General features: G+C 44.9%; 1 protein-coding gene and 1 long non-coding RNA gene across 2 annotated transcripts in view; both read left to right on the top strand.

Moving 5' to 3' along the window:
- The window catches only part of LOC144769584 (uncharacterized), a 334,720-nt gene that overhangs the window by 300,999 nt on the left and 15,584 nt on the right, over nt 1-18,137 (top strand). The window lies entirely within an intron of this gene.
- Nucleotides 16-17,878, top strand: LOC144770524 (uncharacterized). The gene is made up of 6 exons (XR_013598920.1): nt 16-141; nt 6,685-6,786; nt 10,425-10,438; nt 11,734-11,763; nt 16,888-16,993; nt 17,851-17,878. It is a non-coding gene; the product is annotated as an uncharacterized LOC144770524 (long non-coding RNA).

Below are 18,137 nucleotides of genomic sequence, written 5' to 3'. Positions count from 1 at the left end.
CAACGGTTTTTGTTCTTGACCTTTTTCCTCTTTAGTGTTTGGGTGTCACATGTGCCAAGCCACCAACCTGCAAGATAGGTGAAACTGCAGACATTCTGGAAGGTTCCGGGCAGGACCCCTGCTGTTCCGAGTACGAATGCAGTAAGTACTTGAGTACATGCCAGATAAAGCGTGTTGTGCTGGGAATTGAGTCTAGCATATGGAGATGTGCAGGGTTTTACAAGAGACTTCCCAAACCCACCTATTAAAAACTATGGGGCATATTTCCAAGCACGGTGTTAACATTATCGCTGCTGTAGCGGCGATAATGTTAACACCGTGTAGAAGCCCATGTTCACACCAGAACATGGGCTTCTATGGGAATTCACAAGGGCGTATTATAAAGCCCATTATCGCCGCTTTAGCGGCAGCTTTCTGCCGCTAAAGCGGCGATAATGTTAACGCTGTTTCTTGATAATATGCCCCCATGAGAATTAACTTCCTAACATATGGAATTCTCCAATTTAAAAGATTTAAAAAAGAATGTTGTAGACAAAGAAAACAGTCGCCTTTTGAGAGTGTAGAGGAACATGACAAACTTTTTTACTAAATGTGTTATCTCAAACCAGGCTCTACCCAGTTTCACTCACCACTGTCTAACCTGGCAGGGTTCATTGCTACCTCAGATGTCAAAGTCCACCTTAATTTTCTATCACTACCTAAATTCTCAGAGACCAGCTCTAACCATCTCAGCTGTTACCGCCCCTCCATTCTTCAATTCTTTGGGCCCAAACAGTCCATCTGTGTCTCAGCTCTTAGGGCCCACTCAGTTCACCTCGCTCTGCCTATCTTCTCAAAACCCATCCAGTTCTGAAAGGCTCCTTTATGTCATCACTACGTAAATTCTCCATCTCTAACCATCTCAGCTGTGAGCGTCTCTCCATTCTTCAATTATTTGGGCCCAAACAGTCCATCTGTGTCTCAGCTCTTAGGGCCCACTCAGTTCACCTCGCTCTGCCTATCTTCTCAAAACCCATCCAGTTCACTTCTCACCGTCGTATTTGGGCCCATCCAGTTCATCTCTTGCTATCTTTCCTCTATGGGCCCATCTAGTTCACTTCTTATTTTCTATTTCGTATGTCTTTATGTCCAATTTGTTTAATTTTCCTTAACAGAAAATCAGCACACTACATCTATTTCTACCATTTTGTAATATTCATTTGTTTCGGCTAATTGAGTAGAATCACACGTCTCACTCATTGAGACTATCTTGAATAGTGGGTCCTCTCAAAGTGTTTTCAAAGTATAGAGCACATTGTGCGGGGATGGGGAGAACATGTCTTTCCACACCTCTGTCCTTATTTCTCCAGGAACAACATCTCACTTGTCCACAGGTAACACCTTTTGGAGAGTTACATGACTCTCCGCTATGCAGGCTGTGATGTACAAATACACTGTCACTCCTCTTCCATTGAACTAAGACATAGGCGTCCTTCAGAGGGTAACACCCGACTGTGCCACCCACCAAGTACCTGTTGGTGCCATTTTTTACCAACACTGCCACATAGGCACCCTGCCATGCTTAGCTGTGCTGACACTACTACCAATGGCTGAGCCACTATAGTTCCTCAAACATTAAATTTCACTTCATGCACACCATACTAGCTAGCGTTACTCCCACCTCTTATGGGCAAAAATGTACTCGTCCATAGAACCCACTGGAAAAAGGATAAGAGGTAATCCCTATAAAACTGCTTATTGATGATTAGACAATCTGATTGGAGAGACCTATATTCTTGCAATTGCTGTGATCTCTGCGGTTGAATACTTACTTTTTGTACAGACATATCTGTGCATCTGGGTTCAAAGCCTGTTGAGAAACTGCTATATTGGAGCAGACACCTTTGTCTCCTTTTGACCCGCTCCATAATTTAGAATCCAATCCCGTTTCTCCGCTCTCGTACCTGCCTTTCCTGCCCACAGCGCGCACTCTATCCCTCAGAGCCCATCCAGCATCATGATAGAGGCAAATGTGAAGGGCATCTCATGGGTTGACATGTTCTCCCACCCAAAAGGCACCACTTTTCTTTGTGTACTTCAACCCACCATCCTCCTGTTGACTAAAAACCAACAGGCAATACATGTTTTAATTTGGCCTTGGTTACAAACGTGAGAGCCATCGCCCTTGAACCTGTCCATGACTTCAGTCACCCTTTTGGAATCCTATATAATAATGCTTTCACCAACTTCTCTGATCACTTTAGTTTCTTATCCCTTGGTTGATGTAGCTTAGGATTACACCCCATCGTGAATTTAGCTTTAAATGTATTTGTCAGCTTCTGATGTGTCAGGATCAGTCGCCTGAATAACTTCATTATATGTGAGCAGCTTAACCAGCGGAAGTATGAACCAGCTGTCAGACCAGAAGTTCCTTAGCGGCTCCCCCACAATATACCACGTTTAAGAAAAGCCTCCCCAAAGCAAATGTTGCTAATAATAAATCTGCGCCTCTACTATTCCGGACACTTCAGTACAGGCCATTTTCAAACCAAAACTAATGCGACCAGAAGTGTTCTCGTGATTTACCTTCTCCAAGCTCACTAAAAGGGGTCTTTCCCTTGTGTTTTTTTAACCTCTCTCACACACTCACAAGATGTCATTGCTTCAAAACCTCCTTTCTATGTCTCTGCAAATGGTGTGTTAAATGCTTCTTTTATCTTCCAAGAGTTTAAAACCCTCATTTATTACCTTTAAATGTTTGTGCTCCCTTTCTCTCCCAGTGCCCACCCCCTTCTCTGCTACACTCAACTTTGCGCACTTTACTTTCTCCTAACTATAGTACCTGCTATTCCTACTCCTTCTGTTTCTTGGGGCCACACGTATGAAGAAAGCATTTTTGCGATTCCCTAATTGCGAATCCTTGCAATTTGCAATTAAGAAATTGCAAAACGGCATGTATGAAAGTGTGTTGAACACATCCTGCAATTCCCAGTGGCTCGCAAATGACCTGCCTAATGAATATTAATGAGGGAGGTCGCAATTCGCGATCCATTAGGAATCGCAAAAATCACAGGGATGGTGGCCTGCTGAGGTCAGCAGATCACCATGTCTTGATTGCTTTTAAAAAAAGCAATCTTTTTGTTTTTAATGCAGCCGATTTCCTTAAAGAAAAACGGGTTGCATTTAGAAAATTTAAGGAAAGTTTCTTTTTTTTTTTAAGAGGAGCTAGAGGTCTGTGGGACCACTGCCTGCTCTTGGAAAAAGTTTTTGCATACATTCACAGAAGGGAAGGTGTCCCCTACCTATTTGCGAATGGGTGACCACCTATTTGATGTAGGTCGTAAAATGAGAATTTTTTGCTACTGCTTTTCGGTCACAAAACATTCCTACATACCGATGCCGTTTGCTATTAGAAAAGGACGCCCTAAGCATGCCCCTTCCTAATAGCCAATCGCTAACCCATTTTGCAATTTGGTAATAGGTTACAGAATCGCAAAATAGAGTTTGGTACTTTGGGAAAGCTTTTTTTTTATACATGTGGCCCTTGGTTTTCACGACACTTCAATACTAGGGGGCAGATTTAGAAGAAAGTGACGTATCTGTGAAGATGCTTCACATACCCTGCGGCCTTTTGAGAAACACTTGCGCCACTATGGATGCGCAGTATTTACAATACGGCGCACCATGGCGCAAGGATTGGTAGATGCTTCAGAAATTCTGACGCATTTGTTGATGAAAAAGTCACGCATTGCTGGAGCTGTGTCGCAATCCCGACACAACTCCAGCAATGCAGGTGGGGGCCTATCCTCATTGTGCTGCATCACTCCTTATGCCTGCTCCAAGCAGGCGTATGAATTTGATGCAGCGGCGTACTAGAAGTGGTGCAGTGAAATCTTGTAGATTTCACTGCGTCACTTCTATGAGGCTTTTTTGCTTTGGAACGCCCATCCTGCATACATTATACCTGATGCAGGTATAATGTGACGCAGTGCTTTACAACGTGACACATCTCCCTAGATGCGTCACGTTGTAAATGGGCTGCATTTTTACGCTGCTGCTGCGTCACAAAAAGTGACGCAACTGCGGCGCAAAAATGACACAAGGGGCTTGTAAATCTGCCCCCAGGTTTCTAGAGTTCCTTTATTGCTGTGTCCACTGTGTCCTGCCAAAATCTGGGATGCATCTTCTACTTCACCCCTTGCTTGACCCTCTCATCTTTACTTCTCTTTCTTTGTACCACCTATATGTTCTTCACCGAAATCTACCCCTTGCTTCATGGCCTTGTAGCCTATGATCGCTTCTAAGTTCCCTTACCTCGTAAGAAAAAAGCTAAGCATTCTTCCATGTCCCTTTGACACTGTGCTTCACCCTTGTTCAGTGCCTGGCTGGCAGGTTGTGCCACCTACACTGCATTGATGGTCTAGTGGTGAGCTAACCATGCTCATGGCCTAGCTGGCCACCTCTTCCCTACAATGCGGCTATTATGTTTTTTGGAGCTGAGCCACATTGGTTGGTGGACCTGCACAAGCCCAACTTACTGAAAAAAAAACCTGGAGGTCTAAACCGTGTTTCCAAATCTGTAGTTATCTTCTGACCCACTGCTCCGAAGCCAAACCCTTGGCCAACTCGCCATATGACCAGACCCTGGGGTCTAGCTGACCTTCCATTCGTTGATTCGTGTGCTCTGCACTGGTGGTCCAGTGTCACAAAGAGATAGTCACAATTTTCATGCTTGTGGAACCCACTGGCACCTACCATTGATCTGGTCGAACTTTCCTGATTTAAGAGTCTTGTGATGGTGTTCCCAGGTCTTCAGCGGCTTTTGGTCTTCCAAATATTAATTGCGTACTGCCTGTAAGCCCGTTCCAGGCCTAGGTGGCCCAGGAATGTTCTTACACCTCCGCCATGCACGCCCCAAAGATGATGCGTAAAATCGTATTAAAAATGAAAGCTTAAATTTGATGCCAAGAGATATCTTGTGAAGTCAAACTCTTCCCTTGCAAGCCCCTTGGCTGATAAAGGCAGCCCAAAGTAACTCAACCGCACATCTTTGCATGGTCTACAGTAAAGATTAATCTGCTCTAGCAAATATTTTCAAGCAAGCTCACATTGTAGGAGGCCACAACCAGAATGAAGTTATGGGGGCAGGGTTGGGTTGGGTCAACAACCCAGCCTATTCTGAAAACATCCCCGTTATTCAGCCCCCTATTGTGAAAGCAGCTTAGTGGGGAAATGGCAGAGTGGCACAATTAAAAGTCCAGTCTCGTTGCCTATCTAGTCACCACCATGCCTCCTCTGCCCACCTGTCACTGGGGCGTCTCCTGTGCTTGGTCCTCTCCACAATAGCTCATCTTACACGTTCCTGCTCTGTGAAACAGTCTAGGATGTAGGTGCCAGGCACAGAAATACTATTAGAGGCGGTGACTGGCACACACATTATGCATCAGTATACCAATTTCAGAAGAATATGCAGCAGGTATTATGTAACAAACAGAGAATTTCCCCCTTTATACACCGCCCAACTGCCTCTTGCATATAATGCCTTAATAACCAGGAAACGCACACATACACAGAAAAAACGCCAAGATAAAAGATAGACCACAAAAACAACGAAATGTATATTCATATGCAAAATAGGTTTTAAACTTAAAATGTGAGTCATAAGTAGAAATTGTTGTTAGTTTTGGCTCTTGGCCTGAAAAGATGGTGATTTCGTACAAACGTGGCTTGAAGGGAGGGTGAAGTCATATCTTGGCCAGTCGCTGTGATGCTGTTGAATGATTGATGTCCCCCTGCCCTGCCCACCTCGAGTTATTCAGCGCAGGCTCAGCCCTGCTGTGTAAGTAGTGCTACCTAAAACTGATTTCTGTCTTTTCTGGAGACTACGGGGCATATTACCAACAACTAGCGATATTTATCGCTAAATGGGCTTAGCGAGTATGTTTTTTAACGCCAAGCATCGCCGGATATTATCGTAGAGATAACGTGCTATTAGCAACGTTTATCTCTAAAGCGATAAAATATCCGGCATTAGCGGCGGAATGCGTGAATATCGCTGGTAATCCAGCGATATTCACGCATTATCGCTAATGAGGACTTAGCCATAATATCCAACTCCCATTGGCGTTTTGCGCGAATATTTCCATCGCTACGCCTGCCTTGCTAATAGACGATAGTGACGCTAGCGACTGCTTTCAGTCGCTAACAGGTTGGGTACGCCCACTTTGCATGTCATTAGCGATAAATATCGCTGACATGCAAAGCGGGCCCCAAACCGCTCGCTATCGCCTACAACCTGTCGCTAACTGCTGTTAGCTACAGCTTGCTAATAGGGCGATAGAATTGTCGCCGCTTAGCAGCCAAAAACGGCCGTTAAAGCGGCGATAATCACATGTCGCCCGCCTTGGTAATATGCCCCTCCATCCTTCGGATCTGGCACAACGAAATCACCCATCCTATCCAGGTATCTACAACAATTTGCAGCTCCGTAGTACAAAGCTCTCTCCCAATGGCTGGGAAATAAAGGCAGATGCATGTGTACAGGGTACGGTGAACAGAGAATTGCATTCCTCTGAGTTTACGCTGTCCGTGTGATATGCAGACATACCAGATAACACGTCTGGGTCCCAAACTAGTGCCACAGCCCATAGGCTTTAAAGCCCCTAATGTTTTCTTTGCTGCTCTTTCCTGTTCTTCTCCCACCAGAGTGTTTACCGTGTGCTTCAGCTCCTAATTGTGGACCTGGATTTGTTGCTGAACCCGTTACTGACTCCCCGGAACCTCGGTGCTGTCCTCAGTACATCTGCAGTAAGTACAAGCCAAGCTTTGCACAAACTTACAGGTGTGCACTTGGGGCAGGTTATTTTATGTTATATAATTTCATAAAGCGCTCGAATACCAATAAGGTGTCATGGTGCTAGCGTAGGATGTGAGACAGTGCAGGTGGAAGTGCACCGCTCTAAGGGGGAAGTTTGCATGGTCTAAGGATGCATTACACTGGAGCAGCTTGCATGGTTGGTTACAGTGAGACAGTGCAGGTGTAGGGTGTCACCTGCGGGTGAACCACTGTAAGGGAGCATTACTGTGAAACAGTGCAGGTTTAAGGGTGGACCGCTCTAAGGGAGCATAACACTGGAGCAGCTTGCTTGGTTTCAGTGAGACAGTGCAGGTGTAAGGGTGGCACCTGCGGGTGCACCGCTCGAAGGAAGCATTACACTAGGGCAGCTTGCATGGTTGGTTACAGTGAGACAGTGCAGGTGTAGGGTGGCACCTGCGGGTGAAGCGCTGTAAGGGAGCATTACTGTGAAACAGTGCAGGTTCAAGGGTGACACCTGCGGGTGCACCGCTCTAAGGGAGCATTACACTAGGGCAGCTTGCATGGTTGGTTACAGTGAGACAGTGCAGGTGTGGGGTGGCACCTGCGGGTGAACCGCTGTAAGGGAGCATTACTGTGAAACAGTGAATGTTTAAGGGTGGCACCCGCGGGTGCACCGCTCTAAGGGAGAATTACTGTGAAACAGTGTATGTTTAAGGGTGGCACGTGCGGGTGAACCGCTGTAAGGGAGCTTTACTGTGAAACAGTGCATGTTTAAGGGTGGCACCTGCGGGTGCACCGCTCTAAGGGAGCATTAGTGTGAAACAGTGCATGTTTAGGGTGGTACGTGCGGGTGAACCGCTGTAAGGGAGTATTACTGTGAAACAGTGCATGTTTAGGGTGGCACCTGCGGGTGAACCGATGTAAGGAAGCATTACTGTGAAACAGTGCATGTTTAAGGGTGGCACGTGCGGGTGAACCGCTGTAAGGGAGCATTACTGTGAAACAGTGCATGTTTAAGGGTGGCACCTGCGGGTGCAACACTCTAAGGGAGCATTACACTGGGGCAGCTTGCTTGGTTACAGTGAGACAGTGCAGGGGTAAGGGTGGCACCTGCTGATGCATCGCTCTAAGGGAGCATTGCACTGGTGCATCTTGCTTGGTTTCAGTGAGACGGTGCAGGTGTAAGGGTGGCACCTGCTGATGCACCGCTCTAAGGGAGCATTGCACTGGTGCATCTTGCTTGGTTTCAGTGAGACGGTGCAGGTGTAAGGGTGGCACCTGCGGGTGCACCGCTCTAAGGGAGCATTACACTGGGGCAGCTTGCATGGTTGGTTACAGTGAGACAGTGCAGGTGTAGGGTGGCACCTGCGGGTGAACCGCTGTAAGGGAGCATTACTGTGAAACAATGAATGTTTAAGGGTGGCACCTGCGGGTGCAACGCTCTAAGGGAGCATTACAATGTGGCAGCTTGCTTGGTTTCAGTGAGACAGTGCAGGTGTAAGGGTGGCACCTGCTGATGCACCGCTCTAAGGGAGCATTACTGGGAGATAGTGCAGGTGTAAGGGTGGCACCTGCTGATGCACCGCTCTAAGGGAGCATTACACTAGGGCAGCTTGCTTGGTTTCAGTGAGACAGTGCATGTGTAAGGGTGGCACCTGCGGGTGCACCGCTCGAAGGAAGCATTACTGTGAAACCGTGCATGCTTAGGGTGGCACCTGCGGGTGAACCGATGTATGGAAGCATTACTGTGAAACAGTGTATGTTTAAGGGTGGCACATGCGGGTGCTACGCTCTAAGCGAGCATTACAATGGGGCATCTTGCTTGGTTTCATTGAGACAGTGCAGGTGTAAGGGTGGCACCTGCTGATGCACCGCTCTAAGGGAGCATTACTGGGAGATAGTGCAGGTGTAAGGGTGGCACCTGCTGATGCACCGCTCTAAGGGAGCATTACACTAGGGCAGCTTGCTTGGTTTCAGTGAGACAGTGCAGGTGTAAGAGTGGCACCTGCGGGTGCACCGCTCGAAGGAAGCATTACACTGGGGCATCTTGCTTGGTTTCAGTGAGACAGTGCAGGTGCAAGGGTGCCGCCTGCGGGTGCACCGCTCTGAGGGAGCATTGTACCGGGGCATCTTGCTTGGTTTCAGTGAGACAGTGCAGGTGTAAGGGTGGCACCTGCTGGTGCACCGCTCTAAGGGAGCATTACTGGGAGACAGTGCAGGTGTAAGGGTGGCACCTGCTGGTGCACCGCTCTAAGGGAGCATTACTGGGAGACAGTGCAGGTGTAAGGGTGGCACCTGCTGGTGCACCAATCTAAGGGAGCATTACTGGGAGACAGTGCAGGTGTAAGGGTGGCACCTGCTGGTGCACCGCTCTAAGGGAGCATTACTGGGAGACAGTGCAGGTGAAAGGGTGGCTCCTGCTGATGCAACCCTCTAAGGGAGCATTGCACTGGGGCATCTTGCTTGGTTTCAGTGAGACAGTGCAGGTGTAAGGGTGGCACCTGCTGGTGCACCGCTCTAAGGGAGCATTACTGGGAGACAGTGCAGGTGTATGGGTGGCACCTGCTGGTGCACCAATCTAAGGGAGCATTACTGGGAGACAGTGCAGGTGTAAGGGTGGCACCTGCTGGTGCACCGCTCTAAGGGAGCATTACTGGGAGACAGTGCAGGTGTAAGGGTGGCACCTGCTGGTGCACCAATCTAAGGGAGCATTACTGGGAGACAGTGCAGGTGTAAGGGTGGCACCTGCGGGTGCACCACTCTAAGGGAGCATTACTGGGAGACAGTGCAGGTGAAAGGGTGGCTCCTGCTGATGCAACGCTCTAAGGGAGCATTACACTGGGGCATCTTGCTTGGTTTCAGTGAGACAGCGGCAGGGCAGCCAAAGGAGTCTGGCAGCAGCAGGGCAGAACCATGAAGAATAAATGAAGTGTAGAAAATTGACAAACAGAAACTAGAATCTGCGAACAGAGGTGCAAAGGAAGATACTTGGGGAAGCTGAGCACGCGTGGAGCGAGGAAAGCAAGGTTAAACGGGGGCTGAGAGAAGAAGTACGGAGAAGAAAGAGAAATATTCTTGAGACTGAGAGCAGAAGTGCAAAGGAAGACGCAAGATTAAGTTAAAAAATGCTGAGAGCAGAAGTGCAGAGGGTAGTACGGTGACCTGGTGGGGCTAAGAGCAGAATTACAGAGAAATATTCAGGAGACTGACAACAGGTGCAGTGAAAGAAGCAAGGGGAGGCTAAAACAGGCCTGGCAGATAGAACGCTGAGTAACAGCAGCAGTTAAGAACAGCTCCATCCATCATTCTGTTCAAGAAGGGATTGAAGACCCACCTCTTCAACATCAATGTATAGAGTCCCCCTCTGCCTTGCCTCTCACTTCCTTCACGCCAGGATACTATTTTCTTAGTAACAGAGCGCGCTATAAAAGCCTATAATAATAATAATAATAATAATAAACAGACAAAAGCTGACGAGCAGCTGGAGGAACCTGAATGTGTAGAGTAGAAATGCAGTTCCATATTCTGTCGTTGTTATGTTACTTCACAACTAAACCAAAGGGTTGAAAGGGGAAAGTGGGTGAGAAAGATAACATACTAAAATAATCCTCTCTGTGTTTGCTTTCAGAACCTATTCCAACGGTAAGTTATCATTTTTTCTTGATCTAACATACATTAAGTTGAGAGAGTACATTGCTAGAGAAGCATGTAAAGTGTGCGTCTCATTATTTGTGTGTGCCTCTGTTCAAAATCAAGGCCCTGATTACGTCGTGCACAATTTGTGGATGCCACGACTAATTACCATTAGCAAGGAGTGTGCTAATTAGCAGGTGCCCAGTTTGCCTCAGAATGAGGATTTACCTAGAAATTGTGCAGGGATTCAGCTCTTCCCGTGTGTGTAGTCATATGCATGATTTGCACCAGTGAGCGGATGCCACATGTACATGCCGTACATCGCATGGCACTCCTGTGTTACGCGTAATTTGCATCTGATTTGTGCACTATGATTCCTGTATTCTGATTGCAGATACGAGGGGAGGAGAGGAGCAAGGGGCAGTTACACTGATACAGCTGCACTGCATGTGTTACAGACCAGAATATTTTGGTGTCATGCAGCCCCCGCAGTGCAGGACAGATCTGACCTTGGCATGAGGAATAACATGCACGGCACTTTTATTTAAGTCACACTGCCCATTTCTTCCCTGCAGCACCTAGCCTTTCCCCCACAGCGCAGTCTGGACGGGGAGTTGTGGCAGGGGCCGCTACAAACTGCAATCCTCTAGTGTTTGCAATGAAAATTCCTTTGTAAATCTCACTACAGACTACAATAGCTGGGAGCAACACACACAGAGTCAGTCAACTATTCACAAACCCTTCCTCTAACAAAAATCCAGGCCTATTGGCTTGTCCACTGCATTAAAAAAAAAAAAGTGAAATCTATTGGCTTTGCCAATGCTTGTTTTCAAAAATGGCCCATTGGGCACCAAATGCTCATATTCGCTTGGGTGAAAAAGATAAATAAAATAAATTGTGTTGCATTAGGGCACCTCCTGCAGCTTCAGCAGTAAGGATGGGACCAGTGGTGGTCACATACTTGTACAGCACTAGCTTTGCTTTGTGTCTTCCAGCCGGGCACTGATATAACAAGCACACATCACTTTGGCACCAGTAACCAGGATCTGTTTGGTACCAGGGTTGAGGACCGCATGAACTACTCCTCCAATACACATTCCAAGGGCTGCTATTCGCACCCACTGCAACTAAGAGAGGACATCTCTCGGGCACAGTCTCGAATTTGCACCCAAAACTGTATTATCCCTGTAGCGGTGAAGAGGCAGTAGGACTATTAACCACAAGGCGCTGTATCAGTCACATTTAATAAAATACTTCATAATGTACCAGCTCATTTATCTTTTCTTTTTCCCCACTTTTGACAGGGTCCTCCAACTATCCCGCCTACCCCTACGGTAAGTGCCATGCAATTGCAGTATGCCCTGGCAGAGAATTAATTGCTATCATATTTTATAACTTCAACACTTGCTCATGCTATGTTATGTTGTGTTGTGTTATGTTATGTCACAGACATTTGTATAGCATGCATTATGCCACTGATATGATGTTACAGCGCTAGTTGCAAAATGTGAAGTATCATTTATTTGATGCTAAAACCTGTACAATTGATGAGGAATTGAAGGGATGAATGTCTGTAAGGTATTATTAATTTAGCATTCATAAAACAGCAGTTCACAATCCCATGGTTTGAGTTTTGTGAAGATAGAGTGAGCACAGGAGTTCCACACTTAAGGTAATGTCAGTTCAGTTCAAATGGATCCATCATCTCCCATCTTGCTTCTCATCTCCAGCCAGACTTACCTTGCAAAAAACTAATGATTCAATATATTACATATTTTTTTAGCCGGAATCCTGCAGTTGCTTGAGAACACACGGTAGAATAATACTGAAACCAGTGACTTACAGTCTTCTGAGATGGTTTTGAATCCACCACTATTCCAATCTGGACGCATCGTAGGAGGTGCCCCTTAAATTAATTTGATATGCATCGAGTCCCCTTTAGTCCAAGGATGTGCTCTGTTTAGGCAACATGGACATGCTTTCAGAATATGGGGAGCCTGCTCTGTTATCCTCAACATGTAACCCTTAATAAAATATAGTCAACATCTTCAAAAATATAATCTGAAATCTGTGGACATTTGTGCAAAAGTGGGAAGATAAATTCAGAAAATCTGCAGACTCAAGGGTATAGATTTCGATTTCTTTATCTTATACGTAGATATAAAACTAAATATAATGCGTACTGGAGATATTTTCTGCATGCCTGCTTATTAGACGTTGCTGCAAAATGGCCCTATCTAATGAGGGACAACTTCAGCAAGCGTCGTGGGACTGTAGTTTCCCATTATACATTTAAAATGTTTAATTTCTGGTAGGGTCAACTTAGCCTTTTAACCTTCTGAATTCAATAAAATGTGTCACACTGAGTTGATTGAGAGCACCTGTTATCTAAGGGTCATTAGATATTTGAATTTGTGCTACTGCACAGCTTTGTGTGATTGATATTAATTGATGATAGGTCTTACTATTGGTAAACAAAATTAAATTTATTTTAGTTATGTCTAATTCCAGGCTGATAAGCATGTTGTCGGAATTAATATGATGTGGCAATTATTTAGAGCTCTTGTTTTCCAAGATCTTGCCCCCAACCCAGCCATCTCTCACTTCACTCCTTCTTTTCCCCACTGGAAGCCTTTTTATGTCTAGCTCAAAAAGACATCAGTCTAGACGACCCATTATTACCAAATTGTTTTAATATACATAAGGTGCGTTTTTTGCTCCAACCAGTGGACACTTACGTATTCACCTCAGGCTGTTGGTTGTTTGATGTATCATTCTGCCTCCTATGTGGAAAAGTATGGCGTTACATCGCAATACATGGTTACACATGCATTCACCACGCATGTGCTACAACGCGAATGCCATTACAACGCAAACCTTTACCACGCATGTTATTTCAGCGAATAAGCCTTTAGCACGCATGCCTTTACCACGAATTTCGTCATACAAGCATGTATGTTAAAAGCATATGCATGGCAAGGGTTTCCATGACCCCTACCCTAAACCCCAATCCTTGTCCCTGGCGTACCCCACCACGGCCCCCAATCTTAGGGAAAAAAAATAACCTTCCCCTGCCCTAAAACCTGAAAGCATACACCTGCGCAAACCCCGGCCCCTAGCCCTTCCTCTGCACTAAACCCTAAAAACACTACCCCTACACGACACCTCCTGGCCCCAGACCCTTCCGCTACCCTAAAGGCTAAAACACTGCCCCAGTGCTCCTCCCAGCCCTCTGCCCTTCCCCTACCCTAAACCCTAAAACACTACCCCTAGACTCCCCTGCTGCCTCCCAACCTTTCTTTAACCCAAACCTCTAAAAAGTAGCCTCCACCCCACTGCAAAGCCCCCTTACCTCTCTTCTCATGCAATCTGAGGGGCGGGGCATGTTTTTTTGAGGAAGCAGTAGAGTTTCTCCGTATCCTCTAACGATGTGGAGTGCTTACTAACATGGCGGTTTCCACGCTTATGCCCTTACTACTACACATATGCCTTTACAATAAATACCTTTACAACGTAATTCGTTGAAAGGACTGTAAAAGCATATGCGTAGTAAAAAGATACTTAGAAAAGGCTATGCGTTGTAACGGGGAATGCATTGTAATGCATGCATTATAATGCGTGTGTGGAAACAGCCTCTTTGTAATGACTGTTTCACACACTGAGTACTTGCACTGTAATCCAGGAAGGACTATGTTACATCTCAAAGGGACACTGAATCATGACATATTAAATGTGTTAGCTCATAAATACATTGCATATAGAAAATAATTGTTTTGTTTAATTGTTTCACTACATCAGGCAGCCTTTAAAAAAAATGATTTTATTCAGGACTCAAAATGCAAGCCGGACCTAGTGGCCTTGACAATACATGTTATTGTCTTTTAAACCTAGAACCTTAACTACTACTTCTCTATATTTTGCCTGTGATTGCAAAATTTCAATAAAAAAATCAAATATCTCAAGGAAACCTATTTGATCAATAAGGAACTAAGGGGAAGATGCACTATTTACTGGGCGCAAAAAACTGGTCGCAATTTGTGATCATTATTTTTGTGACCATCAAAGAATTTTACAAACTGGCCTATTTACTAATAAGGCCATTTGTAAAATTCTGATTCGAAGTGAGTTGTAATCCAGCCTACCTCATAATATTAATGAGGTAGGTTGCAAATTGCAACTCACTCTGATGGGAGGCCATAGACCACAATCCGTCAATTGTTTTTCAATAAAATAACCTTTTTTTTTAATGCACCTCATTTTTCTTAAAAACAACTATGCTATGTTAATAAAGATAATTACATTTGTTTAAAGTTTGTTTGAGAGTTGGCAGTGATCTCCGGAATGCTGCCTATCCTAACACAAACATTTTTTTAACATTCACAAATCGAATGGGTTACCACTCCAATTCGGTAACTATTCAATAGTTTGCAACCTGAATTTAGTTGAAAAGCGTTGCTAAATTGTACACTGAATCAGTATTTGCAAGGGATACCTACAACAAGCCCCTTCCAAACACCAAATCAGTATGATGTTACAATCCCATTCTAGGAGTTGGTAAAAGTTTACAGATGTCTAAAACGGGATTACAACATTCCCAAAAACATTTTTTTGCTGTTCCAAAATTGAATATACGACTATAAAAGTGTTTTGTACATCTGGCCTAGGTTATTCATGCTCTGCTCACCATTGCAATGGCTGAGGACATCAGCATTCTTCCACGTGAAAGCGGTTTGTCTTTGTCATATGCGGTACAAATCAATGGTTGGGGAAATAGTCCAAAATCAGATACCTTATGATTTATTTTACATTTTAAGCACTGTTAATGACTTCTTAGGGAATTACAAAGACTCCCATGAATACGTAAAGGCTCCGACAATCATAGATTTTTTGGAGAACTCCAGTGCACAAAATATATACCTTCAACATTTCTACTTGGTGGCCATGTCTAATGAAGGTCAAATGCGCATTAGCAATTGTACATTTATTTCCCTGGGGATAAGATTTCTACCCCTGGTAAAGCACTTACCCCTCACTCTCCATTATTCCCATCTCCCACCTTGGAGAGGCCCTCTTGCCATCGACAGAAGCAAAGTTAACCAACTTTTCTGCATGGTGAACTACCTGCAAGCGATATGTGCACATCTAGAAACCTATGAGTTTGAGAATGCTATCTACTCTTATAAAGTTGCCATCCCACAAGGAGCAACTATACTGTCTCCACCACTAAAACTGCAAATGCTGCATTTGCTGCCAAATTGGTGAATTTTTCCCCTTTTGTTTTTGCACCTGGTGAATGTTAGTTTTCACCAACGCTGATTTTGAGAATAAGGATGTAGAATTTATGTTTGTAGGCACGGTTTCTGCTCACATTGATCCCAACCAGGTGTGCTAAATCACCAGTGGATCAGTTCCATAGTTTGCTGTTTCTTTTTTCTCTGTGGACCTCTTTGGAATTGAAAAATAGTTTTATTGTCATTTTATTTTTCTTCTGTCTGCTGCCTGTCAACCTCATCCTGATAGAAACAACATCTGCTCATCTCAGTGATTAGGCTAGTGGCTGATCATCCTCTGAGGGAATACTGGAAGTAAAAGTACATTTAGAAGTAACTGCTTTCAATGGTCCTAAAGGAAATCATTTAATTGCTAAGTTTTCCTAACTAAAAGGGTCCCAATTCACACAACCAAAAACCTTTAGTAAGTTCAATGTGATGTTCAACATACTGGAACATGTCCATATAGGCAAATGTCTTCTGTCTAGTACTCCCAGGTTTGCTACACTATTCTGGGGCCGGAAACGGGTCAAAATAAAGAAATGTACACTTTCCTTTCACTGCACTGGTTCGATCTTCTGCTCTCGCGCCGCTCTGCTCCTCCCCTCTCCTCCTGGCACTGCAATTCCCATGAGCAGAGGCTCCCAGACTCCCCACGCAATCCAAGCACTCATGCTTTTACCCCCAGCATGAGAGCAGCACTGGGATTGAGCTGATCAGGCCAGTTTCATGCTCCAGCTGGGACTGGGGGCCTGTGCCCCAGAGTACTGCTGGTATCTCCAAGGTACAGCCGGAGATATCAAAGTGCACATGTTGGTTTGGCCGTCCTAAGATGGCCGGCCAAATTGACATGTGCAAGGGAGTGAACTAATAACTCCCTAAATTAACATTCATGCTGAATAAGGCTGCACCACAACAGAGTCCGTATTAATGTATTGCATATAATGCGGTCTGCCGTGAAAGCGAGAACCGCATTCTTTGTATGTATTGAATTAGTTCTACTGTGTCCAGAGGTTCTTCTATAGTGTATCTTTCGCCCTCTCCCACTCCTCTAGACCTAAAAGAAATTTATATTGGGGGTACCCTCAGCCATGATAATGCGTTCTGCTTGATACAGCGCCTCAAGATTGGGGTGGAAGAATGAAGGAAAGCTGTGTTTTAAATAAACTTTTAATCTCTCCTCAACAGCCATTTTGCGCACATGTGACGTGCAGTGATGTCACCTGCAAGTCCAACGAGAGGTTGGTGGAAAGGCCCAAGCCTCCTCAGGCATGCTGCCCAGTACTAGAGTGCGGTGAGTAAAGAAAGATTCCCAGAGTGTCATACCTGTGAAAGTGGTTAGTGAGTGTACACTCACGTGATAAAAAAACACAGCAGGCTGGCTCATCTTTTAGCATTCCCAAAGCACTTAATGCCTCAGAGCATGCACTTAGCATGCATCAATATCACCCAACAGAGATCTTGGTTATTTAGCTTTGTATTCACCAGACATGTATCTTTCTACCCGTTACATGGTTTATACACCAATCCATGCTACTTTCTGCTGCCAATCAGTCATGTAAATATGGATTTCTGCACCTTCACAATGAGCAACTATGATTTAATGGGAGACACAACATGGATGCTTTCACTCTACCTGTTGGATGCTTGTATTGCCAGTCAGCAGCTTAGTCTGAGGTTGTGCCTAGTATGCAGCTGCCACACAACATTTGTTACAAATGATGAGAATGCAAGATGGGCAGAGGCTAGCCACAAGCCTGATGACAACCCAAAAATAGTTGTGTGTCAATGGCCTGTTTATGGGGTTACTGATCCCTGGCTCCCATGATCCTGCAGCTAGTTTGTAGAGCATCGGTCTGACTTTAAGCCGCTGACGTCTGCAGTGCTTAGTCGCACCACTGGCATCTATTTCTCGGCCAAACAACTGAAAGTCAAAGTCCTTCAAAAAGAAAATTATCTACAAAAAAAGAGAGCATGTGTAGGCAAGAGACTTATTCCACTCAGCAAACATCCACCAACGTGATCCAATATACAGAAAATGCCCGTTGCTGGAGTTTTTCCATATGATAACACCCCAACATGCTGAGTAATGTTCATGGTGTGTATGAGTGGAGCACTAACATTGTTCTCTTTGCTTTCTTTTCTTTGCAGAACCAATAATAGTGGTAAGTTTCTTTTCTTCAAGATATCATTAAAGAATTGAAGAGGATGGTCACCCTCCGGTTTCAGGGTGTTTCTGACCTAGAGGGGGTCTTTTAGAGCCTTCTATCAAGTCCTACCTTTAATCTCTTCTGTACATGTATTTTGTTTATGATTGATCAGTTTTAAAATAAGATAACAGACAAAAAAGGTTTGAGTCGCAATTTCACTATTCCACAAGGCCCTAGTCAGGCCATATTTAGAATGTTGTGTTCCATTTTGGCTACCAGATATGAAAA

This window comes from Lissotriton helveticus, chromosome 7 (genome assembly GCF_964261635.1).
Source record: "Lissotriton helveticus chromosome 7, aLisHel1.1, whole genome shotgun sequence".
In the NCBI taxonomy this organism is placed as follows: Eukaryota; Metazoa; Chordata; class Amphibia; order Caudata; family Salamandridae; genus Lissotriton; species Lissotriton helveticus.
The sequence above is the reverse complement of the archived record's forward strand: the minus strand, read 5'-3'. Positions and strand labels throughout refer to the sequence as shown.